Source organism: Heterocephalus glaber, unplaced genomic scaffold (assembly GCF_053883595.1).
Source record: "Heterocephalus glaber isolate CG9 unplaced genomic scaffold, H.glaber_assembly_v1.0 deba00000676, whole genome shotgun sequence".
NCBI lineage: Eukaryota > Metazoa > Chordata > Mammalia > Rodentia > Bathyergidae > Heterocephalus > Heterocephalus glaber.
The window spans coordinates 7,387,664-7,414,906 of NW_028258156.1; the positions used below are offsets into that span (position 1 = coordinate 7,387,664).

The window sequence follows — 27,243 nt, forward strand, 5'->3', positions numbered from 1 at the left end:
GTCTAGCAGACTTTTGGTGGAGTTCTTGGGGTCTTGTACATACAGTATCATGTCATCTGCAAATAATGACAATTTGACTTCTTCATTTCCTATCTTTATTCCTTTTATTTCTTTCTCTTGTCTAATTGCAATGGCTAATGTTTCCAGAACCATATTGAACAAGAGTGGTGATAGTGGACATCCTTGTCTTGTTCCTGATTTGAGTGTGAAGGATTTCAGTTATTGACTATTTAGCATGATATTGGCTGTTGGTTTTTCATAGATGACTTCTATCAGTTTGAGGTACAGCCCATCTATTCTAATTTTTTGTAGGGTTTTTATCATAAATGCATGTTGGATTTTGTCAAATGCTTTTTCTGTGTCTATGGAGATAATCATATGGTTTTTGTCCTTGGCTCTATTGATATAGTGTATTACATTGATTGAGTTTTGTATATTGAACCATCCCTGCATCCCTGGGATGAATCCCACTTGATCAGGGTGTATGATCTTCTTGATGATCTTCTGCATTCTGTTTGCCATGACCTTATTAAGGATTTTTGCATCTATGTTCATTAGTGAGATTGGCCTATAGTTCTCTTTTTCGGTTGGATCTTTCTCTGCTTTGGGGATCAAGGTGATGCTTGCTTCCAGGAATGAATTTTGGAGTATTGCTTCCCTTTCAATTTCATTGAAGAGTTTAAACAGTAGTGGCAGCAGTTCCTCTCTAAATGTCTTGTAGAATTCAGCAGTGAAGCCATCAGGGCCCGGGCTTTTCTTAGTTGATAAGTTTTTAATTACATTTTCAATTTCATTGGTTGATATTGAGTTGTTCAGAATTTTTAGGTCTTCTTCGTTCAACTTCGGTAATTCATATATATCTAGGAATCTGTCCATTTCTTCTGTGTTGTCCATATTATTGGCATATAGGTTCTGGAAGTAGGTATTGATGATCCTCTGTATTTCTGCTGGGTGTGTTGTCATTTCACCCTTTTCATTCCTAATTGCATGGATTTGGGCCTTTTCTTTCCTTTTTCTGACAAGGTTGGCTAAGGGTTTGTCAATTTTGTTGATTCTTTCAAAGAACCAACTCTTGGCTTCATTGATTTTTTGTATCGTTCTCTTAGTCTCCATTGCATTGATTTCTCCTCTGATCTTTATAATTTCCTCCCTTGTATGAGCTTTGGGGTTGTCCTGCTCTTCTTTTTCTAGAAGCTTGAGGTGCAACATCAGGTTGTTTAATTGGGCTCGATCTGTTTTCCTAATATGTGTTTTCACTGCTATGATTTTCCCTCATAAGACTGCTTTCACTGTGTCCCATAGATTCTGATATGTTGTATTGTCATTGTCATTTAATTGAAGGAACTGTCTTATTTCTTCTTTAATTTCCTCTGTGACCCATTGGTTATTCAGAAGTGTGTTGTTCAATTTCCACGTGTTTATGAAATTTCTTGAGTTTCTTTTGCTATGGATCTCCAATTTCATCGCACTATGGTCTGATAATATACAGGGGATAACTTCAGTTCCTTTGCACTTACTTAAACATGTTCTGTGTGTGAGTATGTGGTCTATTTTGGAGAATGACCCATGTGCAGCTGAGAAGAATGTGTATTCTGATTTTGTGGGGTGGAAGACTCTGTAAACATGTTAAGTTCATTTGTTCAAGAGTTCGAGTATTTCATTACGTAGTTTTTGTCTAGTTGATCTATTTGTGACAGCAGGGTGTTGAGGTCCCCCACTACAATTGTATTAGTGCATATATGACTTTTCATGTCCGTTAGTATTTGTTTTATATAGTTGGGTACACTAGTGTTTGGTGCATATATATTTATGATTGTCATCTGTTCCTCTTGGATTGTTCCCTTTACAAGGATGTAGTGTCCTTCTTCATCTCTCTTAATCAGTGTTGGTTTGAAATCTACTTGATCTGCAAAGAGGATAGCTACTCCTGCTTTTTTTCGGGTTCCTGTCGCATGGAGTATTGTTTTCCATCCTTTAACTTTCAGTCTATGAGTTTCCTTTTGAATTAAGTGTGTTCCTTATATGCAGCATATTGTTGGATTTTGCTTCTTGACCCATTCTGCCAGTCTATTTTTTTTGATTGGTGAATTGAGACCATTAACATCGATGGTTACAACTGAAACATATTGACTTATCATTGCCATGACTTTTTCCTTTTGTTAGGCTCTCCCCCTTTACATTTAATTTCTTGTCATTCCAGACGGGTTCATTCTGCTTTGCTTCCTGGGGTTGTGATCCTCAATGTCTGTTCCTAGGCTATTGTGTAAAATTCTTTGGAGTGCTGGTTTGGTATTCACAAAGTTCCTAAGGTGCTCTTTGTCATGAAAGTATCTTATTTCTGCATCCATTTTGAAAGATAGTTTTGAAGGGTACATCAATCTGGGTTGGAGGCTGTTTTCTTTTAGGGCTTGGAATATGTCACTCCAAGCTCTTCTTGCCTTGATGGTTTGTGTTGAGACGTCTGCTGTGATTCTGATGGGCATTCCTTTGTGATTTGTTTCTTTTCTCTGACTGCTTGTAGGACTTTGTTCTTCTGTTGAGTTTCTGGAATCTTAGCAATTATATGCCTATGTGTAGATTTTTTTTGGTTAAGGCTATTTGGAGTCCTATATGCCTCACTTATCTGTTTCTCAAACTCTTTTCCCCTGCTTGGGAAGCTTTCTGCCATTATTTCTGTGAAAAGATTTTTTATGTCATCTCCACTCTCTCCTATTTCTTCATTGACTCCAATCAGTCTTATGTTATTCTTCTTTGCATCATCTAGCAGCTGCTGGATTGATTTCTCATGTTTCCTTATAATTTTGAACCAATTTTTCTTTTCCTGGTCACTAATTGCAATCTTATCTTCTATATCTGAAATTCTGTCCTCACATTGGCTCCTTCTGCTGTGTAGACTTTCAATGGAGTTTTTCATGTCCTAGAAATCTATTTGCATCTGTTTTATGGATTCCATTTGTTTCCTAGGTTGAGATTCCATCATGTTCCTGAGCTCCTCTCTAGATTTATTAATCATGTCTTGCACTAGGGGCACAATTTCTCCTGTTATCTGAGAAATTATTTCTGATTTCATTTTTTCCAGATCCCCTTTTGTTGCCAGTTCAGTGGGTCCAGGTAGTCGAGCATCAGAGTGTTCCATCTCATTTCCCTTTGGGGTTGCTGTAGGTGATCTGGAAGTCTGGTTTTGAGGCTTATTGAAGTGTTTTCTCATTTCGACTGGCGGCGGGGGCGGGGTGGGGTGGGGTGGCTCTTGTCCCCTGCACGGATTACTTCCTCTGAGTTGGGAGAGGTGGGACAGGGGCTGGTAGCAGCGGTAGGGATGTTGGCCCAAAAGCCCTTTCCTGTGGGCTGGGAGCAGCGGGAGGGATGGTGGGTGGGAAGCCCCTTCCTCTGGTCCAATAGCAGTGGGATGGCAGCTCAGAAGCCCCTCCCTCTGGGCCGGGAGCAGTGGGAGGGATGGTGGCCCGGAAACCCCTTCCTCTGGGCTAGGAGTGGCGGGACAAAAGGTGGCCCAAAAGCCCTTTCCTTTGGGCTGGGAGCAGCGGGAGGGATGGTGGCTGGGAAGCCCCTTCCTCTGGACCAGGAGCAGTGGGACAGCGGCTCAGAAGCCCCTACCTCTGGGCCGGGAGCAGCGGGACTCAGTACCGTGGTCTGGCGGTCCGGTGTCCTCTGCGTCTTTGTAGTGTGGAACCAGGTGGCTGTACAGAGGAGCAGGGGCAGGGGGTTCAGTGGATTGTTGCCTGGTAGGGCATGTGCAGACCTGCCTGTCTGCAGTGGGCTGATTCGGCGTGTTCCGCGTGACCCCTGAAATATAACAATATGATTTTTTCCTTTTAACTTAGTAGACTATTATTAAAGCAGATTTAGGTTTACAGAAAAGTTGGGCAAAAGTACAGAGTTTCCATATACTCCCACTTCTCTATCCATCCCCATTTTCCCCTTCCTAACAGTTTCTCCTACTCTTAATGTAGGAGTAGGAGGCTAAGGCGTGGCAACATGGTTGGAGGAGTTGGGCTCAATCTACCAATGGAGGAGACTTGTTAACCACGGGCATAAAACAGAAGCAGTGCGGTCACCTAGTGGTGGCGCTGGTGCGTGGGCGGGGGGCGGGATACGCTGGGCGCGTCCCTGGGGTCACGTGGTGCGCAGCACCCAGAGTCCTTCCGTCTGTGGGTCCTGGAGCGAAGCAGCAAGAGCGGGGCCGTTAGGAGAATAAAGGCAGGACAGTTAGTGAATGAAAATGACGAAGCATCCACCTAACAGAAGAGGAATCAGCTTTGAAGTGGGAGCCCAGTTGGAAGCCCGGGACCGTTTAAAAAATTGGTATCCAGCGCACATAAAAGACATTGACTACGAGGAAGGAAAACTACTCATCCATTTCAAGCGTTGGAACCATCGTTATGATGAATGGTTTTGCTGGGACAGTCCTTATTTACGCCCTTTAGAGAAAATACAACTGAGAAAAGAGGGTTTACATGAAGAGGATGGATCTTCTAAATTTCAGATAAATGAGCAGTTCCTTGCTTGCTGGTCTGATTGTCGTTTTTACCCAGCCAAAGTCACTGCTGTTAACAAGGATGAATATTGTGGGTAATGCTAGGCCTAAAGAAATAGATCACAAAAGTCTTTCATCATCTCCTGATAAACGAGAGAAGTTTAAAGAGCAGAGAATAGCCACAATCAATGTGAAGAAAGACAAAGAGGATAAAGCCTTAAAGACAGAAAAGTGACCCAAGGAGCCTGACAAAAAAGGAAAGTTAATCTGTTCTGAAAAAGGAAAGGTGTCTGAGAAAAAACTTCCCAAGAACGAGAAGGAAGATTGTAGGGGACAGGGGAAGGGGACGTTACCAGAACCTCTGCAGTGAGTCCTGGTCTCCTGCGAGCCACGGCAGCACACGGCGAATTACAGGAAAGGTAGAAAAATGAGACTGAGAAGAAGCTGAGCTTTGGGTCTGATCAGTGCTGCTCTGGGCGGCAAAGACAAAAGCCCCCAGCTTACCACACCTTTTATTCAGTACCTCGTAACAAATGACTTGCAGAGAATTCAGTACATCGGGAGAAACAAATGTAACAAATGACTTGGAGAGAGTTTAATAGTTCACATTGGGATAAACAAGGTGTAACAGAAGGCTTGCAGAGAGTTCAGTACATCTCCGGCAAACAAGATGTTAACAGTCCAAGAACAACGAGGAACTGAGCAGATGTTTGTTCTCCCAGGATGTTTCTTGTCCTGGAGAATCACAGCATCACTGGATCACTGAAGTCTCAGTTGTGACCGGAGGCCAAACTGGAGTTATTCTGTAGCTGGGCTATAGGCAAGAGAACTAGGCTAACCAAATGATTTTTCCCTAGAATTATGTAGCATTGCTCCCAACAGAAAATAAGGAGAACATTTCAGAGAATGACAGGGAGTACTCTGGAGACACCCAAGTGGACAAGAAACCTGAAAATGACATTGTGAAGAGTCCACAAGAGAACGTGAGGGAGCCAAAAAGAAAATGAGGCGGACCCCTTTCCATAGCTTCTACTGCTGTGGATTCAAACTCACAAACTTTACAACCAATAACATTGGAACTGAGAAGACGGAAAATATCAAAAGGAAGTGACGTCCCATTAAAACGGCCTCGACTTGACAAAAATTCATCCCAGGAGAAGTCAAAAAACTGCTCTGAAAAAGACTTATCCAGGAGACGGTCTTCCAGGCTATCCACTAATGGGACCCATGAGATCCTAGATCCTGATTTGGTTGTACCAGATTTGGTTGATACAGTTGATGCGAATCTTCTGCAAGATACATCAGCTAGTACCAAGGAATCTGAAGAAGTACCAAATGCTTTTAAGAAAACAGATGATTTTGTGACATCTAATGTGCCAGCTGTAGACCTGGACCACAAATTTAGATGCAAGGTTGTGGACTGTTTAAAATTTTTCCACAAAGCTAAACTGCTACACTATCACATGAAATATTTCCATGGGATGGAGAAGTCACCAGAGCCAGAGCAAAGCCCAGGGAAGAGGCATGTCCAAATAAGGGGCTCTTCAGCTTCTGACAAGGCCAGCCAGGAGAGCTTGACTAGGAAGTGAGTCTCTGCAAGTTCTCCGACTGCAAGAGACAAGGAAAAGAATAAAGAGAAAAAATTCAAAGAGTTTGTGAGAGTGAAACCAAAGAAGAAGAAGAAAAAGAAAAAGAAAACCAAACCTGAATGCCCCTGCAGTGAGGAGATCAGTGACACTTCCCAGGAACCATCGCCACCCAAGGCGTTTGGTGTGACGAGGTGTGGGTCCTCACACAATCCTGTAGTCCATATGAGCCCACAGCTCCATGGCACAGAAACTGGCAACCACAAAGGGAAATTGAAAGCATCTGAGGAGGATAATTTGAGTGAGTCCTCTTCTGAGAGCTTTCTTTGGAGTGATGAGGAGTATGGCCAAGATGTTGATGTGATTACCAACCCAGATGAGGAATTTGATGGAGATGACCGCTATGATTTTGAGGTGGTCCGTTGCATCTGTGAAGTCCAGGAGGAAAATGATTTCATGATTCAGTGTGAAGAGTGCCAGTGCTGGCAGCATGGAGTCTGCATGGGATTACTGGAAGAAAATGTACCTGAGAAATACACCTGTTATGTTTGCCAAGAACCTCCAGGTCAAAGGCCTAGCTTTAAGTACTGGTATGATAAGGAGTGGTTGAGCAGAGGACATACGCATGGCCTGGCATTTTTGGAAGAGAACTACTCCCATCAGAATGCTAAGAAGATTGTGGCCACCCATCAGCTTCTTGGGGATGTGCAGAGAGTGATCGAGGTTCTGTACGGCCTCCAGCTCAAAATGAGCATCTTGCAAAGCAGGGAGCATCCTGATCTGCAACTGTGGTGCCAGCCTTGGAAACAACACTCAGGGGAAGGGAGAGCTCATTCCAGACACATCCATGTGATGGACACCAGAAGCAAGCAAGAAGCCCCCAGCTATAGAACTTTGAACGGGGCAGTGGAGAAGCCCCTACCCCTACCCCAGTCTGTGGACGAGTCCTATATCACCAGTGAGCACTGCTACCAGAAGCCCCGTGCCTATTATCCTGCTGTGGAACAGAAGTTGGTGGTGGAGACACGCAGCTCTGCTCTTGATAATGCAGTCAACTCACTCCGTGAGAATGGTGATGATTCCTTTTCCCCTCACCTGGGCTGGCCTCTGGACCAAGACAGGAACAGAGGGGACAGCGACCCCAGACCCAGTCCCTCAAAAGTGAGGGACTATGTCTCCAAAAAGGTCCTACCAGAGGAAGCCCCTGATCAGAAGCTGCTGGACAGAGGTGGAGAGGGGTTGGTGAGCTTTCAGCATCAGTGGCAGTTTAACCTGCTGACACATGTGGAATCTCTTCAGGATGAAGTCACACACAGGATGGACTCCATTGAGAAAGAACTGGACATGCTGGAGAGCTGGCTGGACTACACTGGGGAGCTGGAGCCCCCGGAGGCACTGGCCAGGCTTCCACAGCTCAAGCATTGCATCAAGCAGTTGCTGATGGACCTGGGCAAGGTGCAGCAGATTGCTCTCTGCTGTTCCACATGAAATTAGGGACTCAAGACTAATGAGGCCACAATCCTAGGGTACCTGCAGGAAGAGCTTCGTATATTTAAATAAACCTAGCATGCTGAATGCATGTGATATCGACTAACTTCAGGGATCTGGCCAGGAGTGTGATGAACATTGGACAAAGAGGCCATTTTGGCTTTTGGAGGGCAGGGCACTCTCATCTGGAAGCCTACCAAGAAGGTAGCAAGTAGACTCTTGGGATTCCCTTCTTCTGTGCACCTCACTGAATGAAGAGGGTCTTTTTGCCCAAACTTCACTTGAAATCGTGCCACTGATGATGACAAATGGAATGAGAGCCAAAAAATTTAGTTGGAAACAGTTGTAAATTCAGTCTTCAGTTTATTTAATTGACTTTACGTCAGGTTGGGGACACATGCTGACCTTTCTTGTTTTGCCTGGCCTGGAGTTTAGGCAGCAGGCACCATTTTCATTTTCCAGCTTCATGGGAATGTTGGGACTTCACCGTGCTGTGGATGTTGGGAAGGAGCAGAGGCCTCAACTGTCCTGCCTTCTCTTTAGGACTCTTCACTTTTCTCACCACATCTCTTGCATGACTTTGGTACCAGGGACGAGTTTTGTATGCTTTTCACCCCAGAGTTGACTGGGTTGTGGCTTTTGTCACAGAGACCATACAGCCAATGGAGGAACTAGAACCTTACTGTAATAAGCATGTAGGAGGAATTCCAAATGAAAGCAGGGAGGGTCTGGAACCCAAAGGACAGCATTTTCTACCCACATCTTAATGTTGACAGCACCCAGTTCTATTTAAAGTATGAAAAAAATGTTTCCCAAAATTTTGAGCTCTTTCACTATAAAGATTTATTGCAAAGAATGTGGTTTGGGGAATTACCTTATTTTATATTGTCAAACTTCAGATTCTTTGTGTGCCACTTTTCTCTTTCCCTGAAGGGTATGTCCACTAGTTGGCATTTTCAGAATTGTTAATATAACACTTTGAAGTTCCTATTTGTATTACTTTGTGAGATCAAGGTGATTATGCTGCTTAAGGTCCAGGTACAACCTATTAGTACCTTTTGAGACATTTGTGTTATTTTTGCAGGTTATGGTTCCGTGTCTAATTGCTGCATTTTGTTTTTCCATACTATACAAATTTAAAGAAAATGTCCCATGCTTTGAAGAGTGACCATTTCATGTTTTCTTATCACTAAAGGCAAAAGTCAAAGCATAGTTGTCTATTAACACGTTAATTATGGGCTTATGAATCTGTAATATTATATGCTGCAAATATTTACTATGTAAATGTGAAGTAGCCAATATCTCAATGACAGTATCTCCAGAGACCTTTAAAATGATTAGGCTTTGGGCTGGGGATTTAGCTCAGTGGATCTGGGGCCTGCCTCACAAGTGCAAGGTCCCGAGTTTGATCCTCAGTATGAAAAAAAAAAATGGTTAGGCTTTAAGGCACAGGTCATTATGGTCATGAATTCAGGCCTCCGTACTAATGTTTGAGGGAATGCTGTTGAGAAATTTGTTTGCCATTTGATATAAAATGAATTATAGGACAAGCTGACCTGTATAGCTTATCCATGAGTGGGAATACATGCAGCTGTAACATTTAATAATGAAATGGACCCAATTCTATTACAAGAGGCTGTTTGCCATTGCTAACACTGGTGTTTCTGGTATAGGAAGAAATACTCAAGGAGTATGTATGGCATCTATCTGTGCTCTAGATAATTTATCAGACAGCTGCATCAGAATTGTGTGATGCTTTTCTGAAAAGGGAAGAAACAGTATGATTTTCTATAGCCACAACTGTCAGGTATGATGACTGTTGTATTATTGTTTTCTTTCCTGAAATTACATTTGAGTATCACAACTAGGGGAAGCTGTAACTTTTAAGGTAGTCAATTTCGTATCTTGTTCTAAGAGGAAAGCAGAAACTGAATTACTCTAATTTTGCCAGGTGGTTCTTACTGAGTTTATCATTTAGGTTTTGTAAAGGAAATCATCCTTTTTGACTCATTACGACTTTTGTTCTTAGGGAGGCAGGAAGACTCCCCAAGTTCTGATAACCTCAGTGTGTTTCCCTAATTTAAAGCCATGTTGAGGGGCTCCATCCTCACTTTCTGGGTCAAAGTGAATTAACCCCACGTTGGAGCACTGGAAACTGTTATTTGCAAACATTGCTGATACCATTTAGAAATATGTGCACTACCTAAGTTTTTTGTCTGAGAAAAACTATCCACCTATAAAAATTGCCTTGACAAAATGTTTTGGTTTGACTAATCATTTTGCTTAAGTGATAAGTATGCAAGGTGGATCCTTGATGAGCCAACATTGCACTGTGGATACACATCTATGTTTATGCGCTATTAGAACAGAAATGTTGCTTTGAAGCAATATTTGCAAAACACGCACACTTCTGTATCTGTATTTGGAAAAAAATAAAACAGGTTCTTTATGTTTCAAAAAAAAAAAAAGAAGAAGAAGAAGCAGTGCAGTCTGACACAGGATCAAGCTGATTCCTGCACCCAATACCGATCTTCTGATAACAAGAGCACTCGAGACCTGGGACCTGATATCAGTCTTCTAGCATGAAATCAAGTGGACCACCTGGATCAACTATCAAAGAAACAAAAGATGGCAGCAATTGACTTTGAGGCCACTGCCCTCTTGTTCTTGGAGTGGTCTGTTCTTACAGGACCCTTTTGTTAAGCACCCTAAACATCTCCTTTTTCTTACTACTGCTCTAAAATAAATGGTAAGCTTTCACATCCACCAATTCATTGATCAGAACAAATAAGAACCTGGAAAACACTGCTGGTTCCTATCCTATCTGATAACATTAACCCCTTTCATTAGTTTCATATAACATCAATACATTATTATTATTAAAGTCCATAGTTTACTTTAAGTTTGCTCTTTGTGTTGTATGTGTTTTAAATGTTGACAAATGTATAATGACATGCATCCACCATTATAGTATCATACAGAATAGTTTCACTTCTCTAAATATCTCTTGTGTTCCACTTCTGTTTCATTTCTGTCTCTTCTAACCTCTGGCAGCTATTGACTTTTTTCTGTCTCCATAGCTCTACGTTTTCCAGAATGTCATATAGTTGTAATCATACAGATTCAGACTAGCTTCTTTTCAGACTAGCTTCTTCCACTTAGCAGTATGCATTTAGGGTTCATCCATGTCTTCCATCTATGATACTTCATTACTTTTTATTACTGTATAATATTTCATTATCTATCTATCTATCTATCTATCTCTCAGTTTGTGACTTCATTCACCTACTGAAGGACATCTTGGCTTTGTCCAAGTATTGGTAATTATGAATAAAGTGGATGTAAACATTTATATGCAGGTTTTTTTGTGGACATTTTTCACTCATTTGAGTAAATACCAAGGGAGTATGACTGTTTGGTCTTATGATAAGATGTGTTTGAATTTGTAAGAAATTTAAAATTGTCTTCCAAAGTAGCCATAATGTTTTGCATACTCACCAACAGTGAATGAGAGTTTCTGTTGCTCAACATGTTTCTCAGTATTTGGTGTTGTCAGTGTTTTGGATTTTAGCCATTATAATAGGTATGCAGTGATTTCTCATTGTTATTTTAATTTGCTTACTTGCATTGTAAAGTGTCTTAAAATACTTCTAAGGCAGAAGTGGTGGTGCACAACTACAGTCCCAGCACTCTGGGAGGCTGATGAGGTGAGGACTGCAAGTTCAAAGTGAAGCCCTCAAAAAAACCCAAAAAAACCAAAACCAAAAAAAAGTCTGGGAATGTAGCTCATTGCAAAGTCTCTGGGTTCAATTCCCAGTATGGAGAAAACAAGCAAAGAAAAACATTAAAGAATCTATATCCTGGGTCTGGGGTTTTTAACCTTGAGTTAAGAGATGGGATTTAGGGCCTTCCTGAAAACATTATGAGCAATTTTCCAGAAAAGATGGAACTTATTTTTATTATTAGAATATAAAAGAATTTTATCAACACAAAAACGAAGAGATGCTGTGTCAGATAATCATTTATTTTAAAAAATTTAAATCACTCCTAACACAGTTGTTCCAATTTAGAGTCCATGTTTTTTCAAGGTTAGATTATAGGCAGTTATATATATGAACATCCAACAGACTTTTTAATGAGACAGATATAGTATTAGACACTGAGGATACATAGCTAAGAATACATGATCTCTGTTCTCTTGAAATTCAGGCAGTGTATTTTCTATTATCAAAGAGGCAGACCCCAAAGACTGTCCTGTGTTTTGATTACCTCTGGGTGCTCAGTCTTGATTGTGCCAGTAGATGTCACTGCAGTGTAAGCAGCTAACCTAATCAGCTGACCCGAGGCATGGAATTCAGTTATCTGTTTCTGTGGTGTGTGTGTGTGTGTGTGTGTGTGTGTGTGTGTGTGTGTGTAATGTGTCTATCGTATACATATTACAAAGGCATTATGTGGACTTTTTCTTACAAGATTCAGAGCTGCTGTGAGCATAAAATTGTAGTTATTTTGAAAATTAGAGGAGATTTTGAAACCTAACTAAGAATATTTCTGTAAAAGGAATGTGTACAACTAATAATGTTACAATCTAATATATAATGTTATCTGGCAACTTGAGACTTTAAAGCTTTCAAAATAATATGAAATTAATTGAAGTCTCCACATTAAAGAAAACCCACAACAACTATTACTTGTAGGCTTTTCTCCTATATAACCCAAAGACAACTGAATGCCTCTAGTTATAGTAAAAGATTTAAATTTTAGATTTTATAACAGGTTGTTTCAGAGAATATTCTATTCTGAAATAAGAATTTGGTACAAGAAAAGACTGAACTAAAGCTGAGAGGTTTGCTTAATTTTTAGTGTTCATTCAATAAATAATTTATGCTAATGCCCCAAATTTCTGAGCTTTATACTACTATTTGGAGTACCAAGTTAAATGTATTATGTCTTGTGCATAAGGAGATTGTTTTCTAGTGAGTGTGATTTTTTGAAACAAAAAATTAGAGTGGCAGTTACATAAACTCTGATTCAGTTGGATTTAACATGGTTTTTTTTTTACTATTCCAAAGTCATGAAAAGGTGAACAAGATATATTAATATACATCGTGCTGAAGTTTAGAATTGTTTCTTTAATACTAAAGAGCTGGTGTTCTAGATCCAGTTTTCTAATCAAAGGAAATGTCTAGCTCACTGCTTGGTATCCACATTCCAGAGTCTTTGCCAATGCCATCTCTTCTTCATAAAGGAAGTCACTCTGAAGAGGTCTTTTGCTTTTAAATGATGAAGTGAGTGAAAATTAAAAAGCTATTTGATTTGTACTGGGAAGGTTGGCATGGAAAACTCATTTTATGAGGCTAGAATTATCCTAATATTGAAATCAGACAAAACCATTATAAGAAGAGAACATGACAGACCAATATCATCATAAACATAGTCCTTCAGATTCCCAGTAAAATATGATCAAATCAGATTCCAGATTATATAAAAAGGGATACTGTATCATGAACAAGTGGAGTTCATTTCAGGAAGGCAAGGTAATTCACCCTATCAATAGACTAAAGATAGAAAAACAATAGCATTGTCACAATTGATTCAAACTAAGAATTTGACAAAATTTAATATAAATTCATGCTAAAAATTCTAAGCTGATTAGGCATAAAAAGAAACTTCTTCAACTTAAAAAAGGACATCTATGAAAATCTACAGCTAGCCTCATACTTAATGGCTGATGTTATTCGTTCAGGGTGCTATAACAGAATACCATAAATTATGCAGCTCAAACAAAAGATATTTACTTTTATTTATTTTTATTTTTATTTTTTTAAAAATTAAGTTTATTGGTACATTTTAGGTATACAGTACAGTTACAGTCATCATTGGGATCTTGTACCCTTACATGATGTATCTTGGTTCTTATTTTTTCCCCATTCCCCTGCCCTCCCTTCACCCCCTCCAACCTTCTTTGTTTCCATTTTTTCCTTTTCCTCTATTTTTTCTTTTCCCTTCTTTTCTTTCCCCTACCCCTTCCACTTCCCCTACTCCTTTAGACCTTTTCTTTCTATTTCACAATATCAATTGTACATTTTAATCCTTATTTACACTTTTAGTTTCTCACACCAGAGAAACTATTTGGTATTTACACGTGTGTCCTATTTATTTCACTTAAGAGTATGGGCTTAGTGTGCATCCACTTAGCTATAAACGTCTCTAGTTTCTCATTCTTTATGGCTGAGTAGTACTCCACTTTATAAAAAAAAAACCCACATCTTGCCTGCCGTGCAAGCGCAAGGACCCGCGTTCGATACCCGGTACCAAAAAAACCAAACCAAACCAAAAAAAAAAAACCAACTCACATCTTCTTTATCCAGTCTTCAATTGATGGGCAATTGGGCTGTTTCCAAGTTTTAGCTATTACAAACTGTGCCACTATAAACATGGGTGACATATGCTCACCCATGCTTATAACATTTCCTCCTTTAACTTGTGGGTGTTGGGTATTTTGTCCCAGCAATGAGAAAGTAAGACAATGACCAACTCTTCTGAGCACTGGATTTCTTATTATAAAAATGTGGTTAAGAATACCTGTATATGGGGCCAGGGATTTAGCTCAGTGGTTCCGCTGCCTGCCTCGCAAGCGCAAGGACCCGAGTTTGATCCCTGGTACCAAAAAAAAAAAAAAAAAAAAAAATAAGAATACCTGTATCACTGATATAAAAACTAAATGAGATGGTAGATATACAATCCTTAGCACTTTACTGTCACTTAATATATGCTATCATTGCTTCAGAAACTTGCCTTATTTATTAATTTATTTAGCAGTGCTGGGGATTGAATCCAGGGCCTTGTGCAAATTAGGCAAATACTCTACCACCGAACTATATTAGCAGCCTCTAAATTTCTCTATTTTTTTTCTTTCTTAAGTTTTTTTATTGGTACATTTTACGTATACAATTCACTTACGTTTATCATTGGGTGTTTGTACCTGTACATGATGTATCTTGGTTCTTATTTTTTCCCCATTACCTGTGTGGCCTTCACCCCCTCCTCCCTTCCCTATTTACATAGACATCATTTCCTTTTTTTTCCCCTTTTCTCATAATTTTTCCTTTCCCTTCTTTCCTTTCCCCTTCCCCTCCCTTCACCCCTATGTCTTTGGACCTTTTTTCCTATTTCAAATAAACAAAAGATATTTATTTCTCACCATTTTGGGAGTCAAGGAAATCCAAGATCAAGGTGCTGACAGATTGGGGTCCGGTGAGGTCATGCTGGTTGGTAGGTGGCTATCTTCTCATTGTATTCTCACATGACTAAGACAATGGACCTAGACTCAGTGTTTTTCCCTAAGGTCAGGAACAAGGAAAGATTGTCCACTCTCATAACTGCTGTCAACTTCCTGAAGGTCATAGTGCAGTAAAAGCAGAAAAAAGGCAAAGAAACTTAAAAGGAAGAAACAATTAGTGTCTCTTTTTACAGACGACGTGGGTTTTTGCATAGAAAATCTCAAAGAATCTATAAAAAAGCCACTGGAGCTAACAAGTGAGTTTCGCAGTAAAATACACAAAAATCAATTGTATCTTCATATATTACCAATGAACAATTGAAAATGAAATAAAAAATCATATCATTTTGTAATAGTACTAAAGCCATGTAATTCTTAGGTATAAGTTTAGCAAAACATGGGCAAGTTTTATATGCTGAATATTATAAAACATTGATGTTAGAATAAAAGTTTCTAAAGAAAGAAGTACTTGTGTCTATGGATTAGAAGTCTTAAAGTTTTTAGGATGCCAATTACTTCCAAATTGAGTACAGATTCAGTGCAATCCTAACTAATAAAGACCCCAGAAGACATTTTCTTTTATAGAAACCAGCAGCCTATCTTAAATTTATATGGACTAGCAAAAGATAATCAAAACTGTCCGCAAAAGGATGGCTAAAGCAACGAATAGGGAAAAGTTGGAAGACTCACACTACTACCCAATTTCAAGTTACAGTAATCAAGATAGCACAGTATTGGCAAATTAACAGATATAAATCAATGGAATAGACTAGAGCAGGAGTTGTCAAAATATGGCTTGCAAGACTAATCTGACTTGTCTTTTTTTGTGAATGAAGTTTGGTTGAAATATAGCCATGCTCACTTGTTTACATATTGTCCATAATCATTGTTGTGTTACAATGGTAAAGCTGAGTGATTGTGACAGGGAGTGTATAGCCTACAAAGCCTAAAATCTTTCATATTTGTCCCTTTACAGGAAAAGTTGGCCAAATGCCAAAACAGAATCCAGACATAGAACAGTACATATATGGCCAATTGATTTTTGACAACTATGTTGAGATAATTCAGGTGTCAATGAGTAGACTAAAAAATACTTCAGGAACAATTGGGCATATGTGTACAAAAATATGAATTATGATTCATGGCTCATGTTGTACTAAAAGCTTAACTCAAAATGGATCATAGACCTAAGTATAAAATCTAAAAGTTTAAAACAACTAGAAGAAAACATAAGTGAAAATCTTTGTGACCTTGGGTTAGGCAAAAATTTCTTACCATCTAAAAATTACAATTCAGAAAAGTTGACAAATTGGGCTTATTAAAAATGAAAAACGTCTCTTCAAGAAACACTATTAAGATGAAAGAGAAGCCACAGACTGGAAAAATACTTACCAAACATTACATAATAAAAGAGCAATGTCTTTAAAGTGTGAAGAACGCTGAGAACACAATAAGAAACCAGACAAGGCCATTAAAGAATGGATAAAATATTTTAAAAGACACTTCACAAAAGATAAAAAATGACACATAAACAATGAAAAAGTCATTAGCCATTAGGGAAACATAAATTAAAACATAATAAAGACAATGAGAGGTCCTATATATCTGTCAGTGCTGCTGAAGCTGGTGTGCCACTGAAACTCACATTTTTGTCAGTGGTGTGGAAAGGTCCCACCATTTTGAAAAACAGTATGATAGCTTCTTGCAAAGTTAAACATATACTTATTGTAAGACCCAACTCATTCTAGATTTTTACTCCAAGGAAATGAAATATATAAAGCACTATAATGAATATTTACAGCAATTTTATTCATAAACACCAAAATACAATAATACCTTGGTTCACGAACACTTCTGTTTGTAAACAAAAGTGTTCAACAAAATTTTACTTCCCTTCCCAAACTCTGCATCGTATGACAGACACAACCACAGCCATCTTCCCCACATAAACACAAATGCAGCATCTTCCCCCAAATTGTAAAACAAATTAAGTTTATAAGCTAAGGTATCACTTATAATACAAATAACCCAAATTTTCATCAACTTGTGAAGGGATAAGCAAACTATTGTACATCCATGCTATAAATATTCCTTATAATGGAATCCCATACATTGTAATACTATTCATCAACAAAAAGATAAATCTTGAATGCATTACGTTAACAAAAACCAGCTAAACTTGTAAGGCTGCATGCTAAATATTTTAATTTATATGATTGTGGAAAAGTTAAAACTAGAGAAAGAACTATGGGTTGGGGGCTTAAAACAGGGGCATATGGGAAATTTTGAGGGGTGGGTGATAAAATGTTCTAAATCTTAATTTTGATGGTGGTTATGTGACATTTGTCAGAAATCATAAAATTATATAGTTGACTGTCATGAGCAATGCTACATAGTTTTAGGGAAAAATCATTTGGTTAGCCTAATTCTCCTGCCTATAGCCCAGCTATGGAATTTGGGCTGTAGGTTGTAGGCAGGAGAATTAGGCTAACCAAATGATTTTTCCCTAAAACTATGTAACATTGCTCCTGACAGTTGACAGACTGGTTTTTATTCTATGGTAAATTATGTTTGATAAACCTGACTTTCTGAGTAAAAATTAAAAACTGCCTAACTTGTACTGGGAGGAAACCCAGGATTCAGTCTAGAAACTTAATTACAAGAAATTCAGAAGCCCTTGTCAATATTTTTGTGTTCAAAATTTTGGAACTGTGAAGTCTCAGGATATATATCTTGTGAATATCAAGAGTCAGTGGCATTGCAGTAAAGTGCAAAAGTCTAATAAAAATTCATTTTTGCACAAGAGATTTATTGGCAATCAAAAAAAGAGGTAGGCAATTCAGCCTAGAGTTTCACGCCAGGTCTCATGGAGATAAGGATATTGAGTAGCTTCTTGGAGGATGAACCAGTGATAAAATGGAAGAGAAAAGCTTTCTAGAAGAAGGGATTATCTAAGATACTAAGACTTGAGACAGTAAAGTGCATTGAGGAAAGATAAGCTTTTCTGGAAAGATTTAATTAACTCATTATATTTGTTAATTTTTTAAATTCTCATTCATTTTATATATTCTTGAGCACCTACTGTGGCCAGGTATTAGATAAGGTTTAAGAAGATAAAGATAAGTAAACCATAATTTCTTTTATACTAAAGGGTTTGTTAATTAATTGAAAGTTTGTAGGGAGAGGACTAGTGAGAGATATGGGGATTGACTGTATCTCCCACAGTTTTGGTTTGGATAACTGGATGGTGAAGCCATTAGCCAAGTTATTAAGAGAAAGAATAAATTCTAAACCCAGGTGCCTAATAGAAGTTCGTTTTTCATGAGACCTAAAACAGCAGAAATTTTGAGAAAAATCTCAGTTAAAAGAATTGCTAGATCCTTTTCTCTTCCCCAGCCGAGGACATTATCTTTGCTATTTCTCATTCAAATATAGAAATGAAATGAAATTAGAGACCTTGCAGACCGTGTCCAATTTATGCCTGAACTGTTTCACTAGTAATACAATGGTTACCTTAGAAATGAGATAAATAGAGAGTTGGTTCCTTTTGTGTTTTGAATAATTGTCTTGTTGCCTAGGCAGAAAAATCCTAACCTCAAGGGCTCTCAGTGAAAGGGTACCACCTCTTTCTCTTTGTTGGTTTATTTCACTCTGCTTTCAGATTGCCATTGAAATCTTAAGACAAGTTGTCCCAAGTTTGTTTGAAATGCCTATGTCTTCAATAACTTAAAATAAGATAATAAACATAAAATAATAAAATAATTAAAAGAATAGCTACTGAATGTCTACGTCGGACACAATGCTCAGGGCTTTAAGATATGGTTTTATTTAGTCTCGCCACTTTAAAGATGACAAAGAAGGAGCTAGGTAAGCCTAAGAATCTTGCCTTGGGCAAAACTCTTACTAACTAGTAGTGAAAAGAGCTAGTATTTGTCCTTAGGTTTATCTAACTCCAAAGCCTTTGAAATTTCCATACATCATACTGACTAAAGCCATACATAGAAAAGTAAAAGGGTTTATTTTTGTTTTTGTTTTTGTTTTGTTTTTGTACTAGTGATCAAATCCAGGGCCTTTACACTAAGTTATATCTCTCCCTTTCTTTTTCTGTTTCTTTTTAAAAAAAATCAGTGTATGTTTGCAATACATTGTAGTTACATTCCTCTTGGGGAACTGGTCCATGTACATAGCACATCTTGGTAATTTTTGATCTCATTACCCCCTCCTTACCTTCCTGTTCTCTCTGATCCTCTTCCTCAGCTCTAACAAGTCTGCCTTTTTGCTTCCTATCATCCTTCTTACATTTTGCGCTTTATGTTTTAGGTTTCTCACATAAAAGAAACTGTAATATTTAACTTTCTTGGATTTATTTCACTTAACATTATGGTGCCCTTTTTATTTTTTATTTTGAGATAGGATCTCGCAAAGTTGCACAGGCTGGCCTCAAACTTGAGAATCTCCTGTTTTAGCTTCCTGAGTAGCTGAGATTATAGGTGTGGGCCACAGTGTCTGGCTAAACCAAAAACCTTTAATGGAAAATGTAAACATATACAAAGGGAACAAAATAGTATGAGTTCCCATATATCTTTTTTTTAGTTTAATTATTAACTCAGTCAATGCTGTTTCATCTTTGCCCATGTATTATTTAGCCTTACCCTTTCCCTACTATGGAACTATTTGTAGCAAATCCAAGACATCTTATCATTTCATTTGTAAATAGTTTGTATGTGACTTTAAAGAATAAATATTCTAAACAAACAAAAACCACAGCTAACTACACGTGGATTTATACGTTTCATAGTATAGATCCAAGGCTGCCTGGGTGGAACGCTTGTTGCATGATTTAGCAGATTGTTCTGGAGTCCTTCCTGTCATGTGTGAAATAAGCCTTCCCTTGGCAGCCACTCAGAGGGACAATGAAGTCCTCTAGCGTTGAAGAGGCAGGTTTTTAAATGGTGCTGTAGGAAGCCAGGGGTCATGGTAACAGAGAAGGAGCAGGAGAGCAAGACAGGCTTGAGCTCTTCTTACTCCTTTTCAGCTAAGCTCTCTGACAGTTCCGCTTTGTTCAGCATCCTTAAGTCTGAAAGAAATTTCATTTGGAAAGAGAACAAAGAGCTTTGCTACTAAGCACCACACATGCACACATGCATGCACCAGCAAATGACTGTCTCAGATGTTCTGCTCAAGGAGAAGTTAAAAAAGAATCATGGGGCAGGCCTCTGTTCATCCTATGGTATTCTGTAGATGTAGTAGCAGCTTCCCAGTGAAGTTAAGAATACGTGTGATCAAGTGTGATTAGTAAAATCTTCTGAATGAATGATTCTCAAGCCTGCCTGCCCACTGCAGTCACTCGGTGAACTGGAAAAAAAATACTGTTGCCCTGGACTTCACGCTACAGAGCCCCCAGATCCTTGGTACTGAGCCATCTTTGGTTGCTACTAGCTAAAAACATATATTAACACATCATTTAAAGAATTATATTTTATTCAAAAACAAAATAAATACAGTATATATATAATTTATAGAAAACATCACAGTTTTAAAGATGAATGATTAAGAATATCAACAAATAATGACATTTTTGGATATTTTCTCAATTTTATATTCTTCTTTGCTTGTGAAGATACAAGATAAATGGCCATCAGCGTTCCTGGAATTGAAGAGGGATATAAAATAAACCTTTATAATTTTGTGTTTTCCATATCAGCCAGAAGGATAATATCATGTATTCATTGCCATGATCTATTATTGCCTCTTGATTACAATAAAGGACATTTTAGAGCTTTATTCTTTAGATGAATTATCTGATGTAAACATTTGGTTCAAAATCTGATTATAAGGGGTCTTAGAAAGTAGAAGACCATAAATTTCTGCTCTTCTCCAATATTGTTGCAAGAAAATATAAGCATTGAATAACTCCAGGAGCCTTTGTTGTAAATTTACTCCAAAGTTTCTATTCTTCAGGATGATAAAGAGCCCACAACCAATTTTAACATTCAAATTGAAAGCAAACATAAGAGCCTTTTACTTTCCAAGCATTCAAAATGGATGTTTCTTAATTCTATCATTTCTCACCATTAAAAATGGTACAATGATAGAGCCATAAAATAAATGTCCTGAACAATCTTTTAAGACTCATGGAAATGAATCATGAAATATTTACAGGTTGTATCCTTCTGAGCTTATAGTATAAAATTCTTTTCTCCTTTCTGTAGCTGTTCAAAGGCAGCATTCTTTCTTGGGAGCCATGATCTTTGTTGTCATGAACAAAAAAGCTTTCTCAAAATTCTCCGTGGGTGCTATTGCTGCTGTATTGCAGGGAGCCTCTGAAAGGAAAGAACAGACTCCTTAACTCATAGAGACTGGTATTGTAAGATGAATACAAATCAAGAAGGTGTACTTCCAAAATTTGAAAATGGTATTCCAGATTCAAACATATACCTCACATATCTCGCTTGAAGAAAACTGTGAGAAGAGATGGTTGGGGAGTGATGCTCACAGGAAGATGGATGCAAGGTACAAGAGTTGCTCTTGTCTGGACAACGTCTTCTGCCTGGGTGTTTATGTCTAGAACAATTTTAGCCAAGCAATCACAGGCAGAATTTTTCTATTCCCAGTAGTACTTAATAGGGTCACTTATGAATGGAAATATTTATTTTGGGATATAAATAAATATTCCAAAATATTCCCCCTTCATTCAGCAGTTAAAATTTCCCACTGGGAAATAGGCAAGGGAGGAAATGAACTTTACTGAATACTCATTATTGTCTAGGCTTTGTGGTAAGCACTTTTATATGTGTTATCTCTCTTAAACTTTATATACATATTGTCTCTTTTAATTCTTAAAAATAAAATATGAAATATTATTTTACACATTGGAAATTAAAGTTATAGAGAAGCTAAGCAACTTTCCTAAAACCATATATCAAGAGAGTGAAGCCAAGATTTAAATTACAGTTTAAGTTCAAAGATTACATTCTTTGTATGATAATATGCTGCTTCTATGCTAAAGGTATAATGAGCTAAAGTACAATGAAACCATGTGAATAACAGGATCATGAAGAGTTAGTTTGATAGGGGGTGAGGAATAGTGGGGCAAGATAGTAGAGTAGCTGTTATGGTTTAGATCTAGAATGTCTTACAAAAGCCTCATGGGTGAAGATGTGGGACTTTTGGAAGGTGACTGAATGATGGGAGTGCTATCACTGACTTGCTGTTAGGATGTGGGGTCTGACCTGAAGAGGTGAGTCAGTACAGGTGTGACCTGGAAGGGTCTGTCTCCTTTCCTGGCTTCTTCTCTTTTTTTGCTTCCTGGCCACCATGATACGAACAGCTTCCTTCTGCAGCAGGCCCTTCTACCATGCTGTTTTTGTGTTTGAGCCTGCCAACCATGGACTAAAACTTCTGAAATGTGAGCCACGGTAAATATCTCCTCCTTTAAGTTGTTGGTGTCTAGTATTATGTCTCAGGAATGAGAAAGGAACTAACCCAATAGCTAAGCAAATGGACAGTTGCATCAGGTTGACCTGAATCACAGATTCTTCACTCAGCAGCCCACTGAGTTTGGGTAAGCTACATACTTCACAGAACTACTCCAAGTGTTAAGAGATAGTGATAAATAAATAAAATATATGGTGGTCTATGGCACACAGTAAGTGCATAATAAAGGCTGGCTATACTTGTTTTTATTTTTAGGGATTTAAAGACTGATATTCTTACAGAAGGAAGATCTGGGGTCCAGAGAATTTACATGAATTTCTGAAGGATAAAGGGTTAATTAGTGATAGAACTGGAACCAAAACTCAGCTCTTTTGGTACATTCTCATCATCTTTCCAAGAAATTGTATTTCACCAGAAGATTTCAAGAGAGTTTTGGAAATAGTTACCACAGTGTATTATGTTTTGCACTCCCCACAACCTGGACTAGAACATTTGAAACCCATACTGTCTGGAAAAATTCAGGATGTGAACATTGTTTGTAGCACAATAGGCAGAGCTTCCCCTTCTTTCTAAGAGAAGATAGTTTGGTCCCTGTGTCAATCTCTTCCCTATCTCTGGGATGGGGTTCTATTTAGTCTAAAACAGTGGTTCTTGAACTTTAAAATACATGGAGGATTTGTGAAAACTCAGATTGCTGGACCCCGTCCCCAGCATTTCTGATTTAGTAGGTCTGAGGTGAGGCCCCCAGATTTGCTTTTCTAACAGGTTTCCAGGTTTCTGGCCACTTAAGCTGCTGATCTAGGGAACACACTTTGAGGACCATAGGTTTAGGGTGCTCAATGTCATTCCCCTGTTCTGGGGATGAGCAAGAGCAGTAAATTGGTCCAGTCGAACTAAATGCAGATTCATTCTCTTGGTTGGAAGATTTACTCTTGCTTATATTAGATGAATAATGAACAATGTCGTTCTAGAATTTGCTGGTGGACCTCTTATCACCGTGAGAGAAACAGCCTCAGTTGCCAGTGCTAAGATGTCACTCACGCCTTTGATGCCACCACTGAGCCACTGAATCAGCGCAGTTGGAGGCTTGATCTTCCTCTGTGCTCTGAGTCTGCCATACTATGCGAATTTCCCTGTTATTTAACTGGTTTGAACCAGAACTTCTGTTATTTTTGCCATACTTAACCAAAGCCAGATACGGTCATTAGACTCCATAAAGTGAAATTAAGTGTATTTGAAATAAGTAACATTTAAATTTGATGCTAGATTTTTCCCCTTCTGAATAACTGGCAACTTTATCTTTCATCAATGAGTTAATACATTTATAAATACAAATCTATTTCTGTGCTTTAAATCACAGAAAGTAATTTAAAAGCAGGACCTCATTCTTAATGCTTTCTTGATATACTGTGGGCAGGAAAAACAATTCTCTTTCAAAAAGATTCAGCGTGATTAGTTAGTAGATGTCAGTAAGAAACATACCCCAGTACATTTCTAAATTAGGAAACACTTGAAATTCTCAGACAAGATACACTCCTTCTAAGGAAGTTGATCCACACAATCTTAACTAGTGCCAGTTTGTGAGAGGTTCTATTCTGTTTTATAACTCCAGGTAGGAACAGAAGTGAAATAAATTGCTTCAACTCCTTCATGGTTTTTATATTGTTACTTAAAACAACTGCAACTATGGTAAGGATATTTTAAAAAAAAGAAAAACCCCCAAACAACACCTTAAATCTGCCTTCTAACATCACAGAATTGTTTCTCTCTCTCTTTTTTTTAAATTTGGGTACCGGGGATTGAACTCGGGACCTTGAGTTTGCCAGGCAGGCAGCAGAACCGCTGCACTATATCCCCAGCCCCAGAATTGTTTCTCTCTTGTAGAAACTTCCCTCTTGTTGTTTATGACTGTGAGCAAATAACATTTTTGCCTGTGATTCTCATACACTTTCATGTCAGGCTTTTCTGTGTGAAAGATCATTTTATTGTGACAATCATTTGGTTCTCTTTCAGAAAATGTATGTTGCCCGTGGACGGAGCCTATCTAAATCTTTTAGTCATTTAGGAGGGGACCAATAACAAGCTTTGAGTTTTTCTGTTTCCACTAAACCAAAGAAACTAAGTAGTAATAATAGTATTTATTGTTTTGGTTTTTTTTTACTCAGTTCTAGGCATTGTGCTAAGTGCGTCACAGTGTTTTTCATTTTATTAAATCATTAGTTCATTTAATGGACATTTGAGGATCACATAACATTTTCAGTACAGTAGAATAGAACATTTTCTACTAGCATGTTCATGATGGAAAGAAACAACAGTGTAATTTTGGATTCCAGGGTAAGAACACAAGAGATAAAAGATGAAAAATGTAGAAGTCATGTTTTCCCTGAGTTTTCACTCCCAGTCTGATATATTTTTCAAACTATCTTCCTTGATATTTCAACCAGATAGTGATAACAGGAGCTATTTTAAGACATTTCATGGCTAAACAAGTTGAAGGGTAAACATGGGGATTCAAGCACTAAAGAGGATTTTTTACTGCAGAAGTTCTTGCTGCTTTTAATATGCTGAGTCTATACAAGAAGGGGCCACATTTTGCACTATTTCCCAAACTTGTTTGACCACAACCTCTTCCCAATCTCTGTCTCCATTATCATCACAGGAAGGTCTTATAGTGTTAGGATTCCATGGCATACACACCAGGAAAGGCTTATCCAAGCTACTTTTATTTTTAAAAGATTTTTAATTCCCCCTCCACTTCTAAGCTTTCTAATGTTCTGAGAGATTCAAATTTTTTTTCTCCACAATTACTAACTTTCCACCTTATTTTCCACAATTGCTAACTTTCCACCAAATTTCTGAGACTTCAGGATTTCTAGTTTCAGACCTCATAGGCATTTCTAGTCAAATTGGAATATCTGTGAAAGACATTTAGCTTCTCAAATTCCTTAATTCCTAAAGGATGCAGTGGCTTCCATCTATGATGATTGGGTAGGTTGGGTGGGGCAGGCAGGGGGAGTTAAGAGGGCATAAGGAGGGAGGTTAAAACTAGAATTAGAAAATGTAATTCAGTAAAGAAATAAAAACTTGGCACACCCTTCTGAAAAACTGCCAACTCCTGAGTGAAACCAAAATGTATTCAAATTAAAGTCATGGATTGTATCTATCTTGGGAAGCAAAATGAAAGGGAAAACTTGGAAACTGCCTGCTTAATCTGGTTACATTTCAAAGTCAAGTACAATAATTCTGGTCGGAAGCGATGTGAGAATGCTCTTTGGAAGTTTGGCTATTCATGTTAGTCATTCCTGTTAACCATTTCCATCTCTGGATTTCTTTTGTGTAAAATGTGCAGCTGCATATTGTTGTCAGTTGCTGCATTAAGTCCATTTGGAAAGCAATAGCATAAGTAATTTTTTAAAAAGAAAGTTTTTAATTCTGTATATCTTTCTCTTTTCCAAGTGAATATAATCCACAAGACCTCAGTACTTTCTGGAAATGAGAAAAGAATGATAACATCAAGTACTGTGTATGTGTTTGTGGGGCAGTTAAGGAGCTCTGTAATTCATAACTCCCTTTTCAAAGACAGTGCTTTTTTTTGTTCCAAGTAACAAATATATTTGAATTGATTCCAGATAAAAACTATTGGGGGAAGGAAGAGGTCAGTGACCATTCTTAGAGAAACATCCTGGTACACCCTGAGGAACTAGAGTAACCGACTAATTTCACATCACCCACAGTATTAGAAAAAACAAGGCATTACATAGTTTTAGGTTAAACGTGTGGCTGGTGACCAAATCCAGTCTGTCATATTCCGTGTTTGTTCTTTAGCTCTTCTACTTTGACAATGTAAGCCTTCATGGCACTTTCCTTGGAAGTCCCTTTCAGCTGGTTCCAGACATCCCACTTGGCTTTGCCTTTGAGGTCCAACATCCCAGGCCGCTCTGTATTTATGTCCTCCACCGTGGCTTGTTTGTAGTGGCTGTAAATGAACAACATCTCTTGGTCCGTTGGCTAGGTCTTGAGGTGGTTAACCTCCTCAGCAGCTTTCTCAAACTCAGCCAGAGACATGCCGGCAGGATTACCAGAATTCTGCAGAGTCTGAGTAGGAGGTGAGGAACAGGAAGCGAGCGCGCAGACAGTGCTTTTTGTATCAGCCAGAGTACTAGTAGGAAACCAAGTCTCCCTTTCAAAATGGTTCAGCTGAAGATTTTAAAATTTTATTTTTGATTGATGAATAGTGATTGCACATATTTATGAGATAATATTTTAATTTGATACATTTTTATAATGTGATCAAATCAGAAAAATTAGCATATACATCATATTTATCATTTCTTTGGGACAAAAACATTAATAATCCTCTCTTCACCTGTTTTTCAAATACACAACGTATTATTAAGTGTAGTCACAACTGTGTACTAGAACACCAGAACTTACTACTCCTATCTAACTATCATATCATACTCAGTGACCAGTATTTTTCCTTCCCTTCCCTAGCCTCTGGTAACCACTAGTCTACTCTCAGCTTCTATGAGATCAACTTTTTAAGAATGTACGTATAAGTAAAATTAGGCAGTATTTGTCTTTCTGTGCTGGACTTATTTCCACATTATCTTCTATGTTCACCTATATTATTGCAAATGACAGGATTTCATGATTTTTAGAGGCTGGATAGTATTCCAGTCTGTGTGTGTGTGTGTGTGTGTGTGTGTGTGTGTGTGTGTGTCTCATTTTCTTTATCCATTCATTTTGTTGATAGACACTTGAGTTGATCCCATGTCTGGACTATTTACAGAGTCAGGACCTGGTTAAGGGAGCTAGCAAGGATGCTGAGGTACCAAGGATAATCAGCCATGGGAAGCTGTTACTGCTGGTAGGCCAAAGTGACAAGAGGAGCAAAGATATTACCAGCTGGAGGAGGGACTGGCCTGTAGAAGCTGAACTTGTAGATTCAGGTCACCAAA

The 27,243-nt window shown here is 38.3% G+C and overlaps 2 pseudogenes across 1 annotated transcript; one reads left to right on the forward strand and one right to left on the reverse strand.

The window, feature by feature from the left end:
• The first annotated feature begins 4,218 nt into the window (after positions 1-4,218).
• On the forward strand, positions 4,219-8,755 carry LOC110347565 (PHD finger protein 20-like; annotated as a pseudogene). Its single transcript, XR_015449352.1, has 2 exons — positions 4,219-4,818; positions 5,375-8,755. The product of XR_015449352.1 is annotated as a PHD finger protein 20-like (transcript).
• A 17,177-nt stretch (positions 8,756-25,932) lies between these two features.
• Positions 25,933-26,369, reverse strand: LOC101698800 (acyl-CoA-binding protein pseudogene; annotated as a pseudogene).
• Positions 26,370-27,243: the final 874 nt, after the last annotated feature.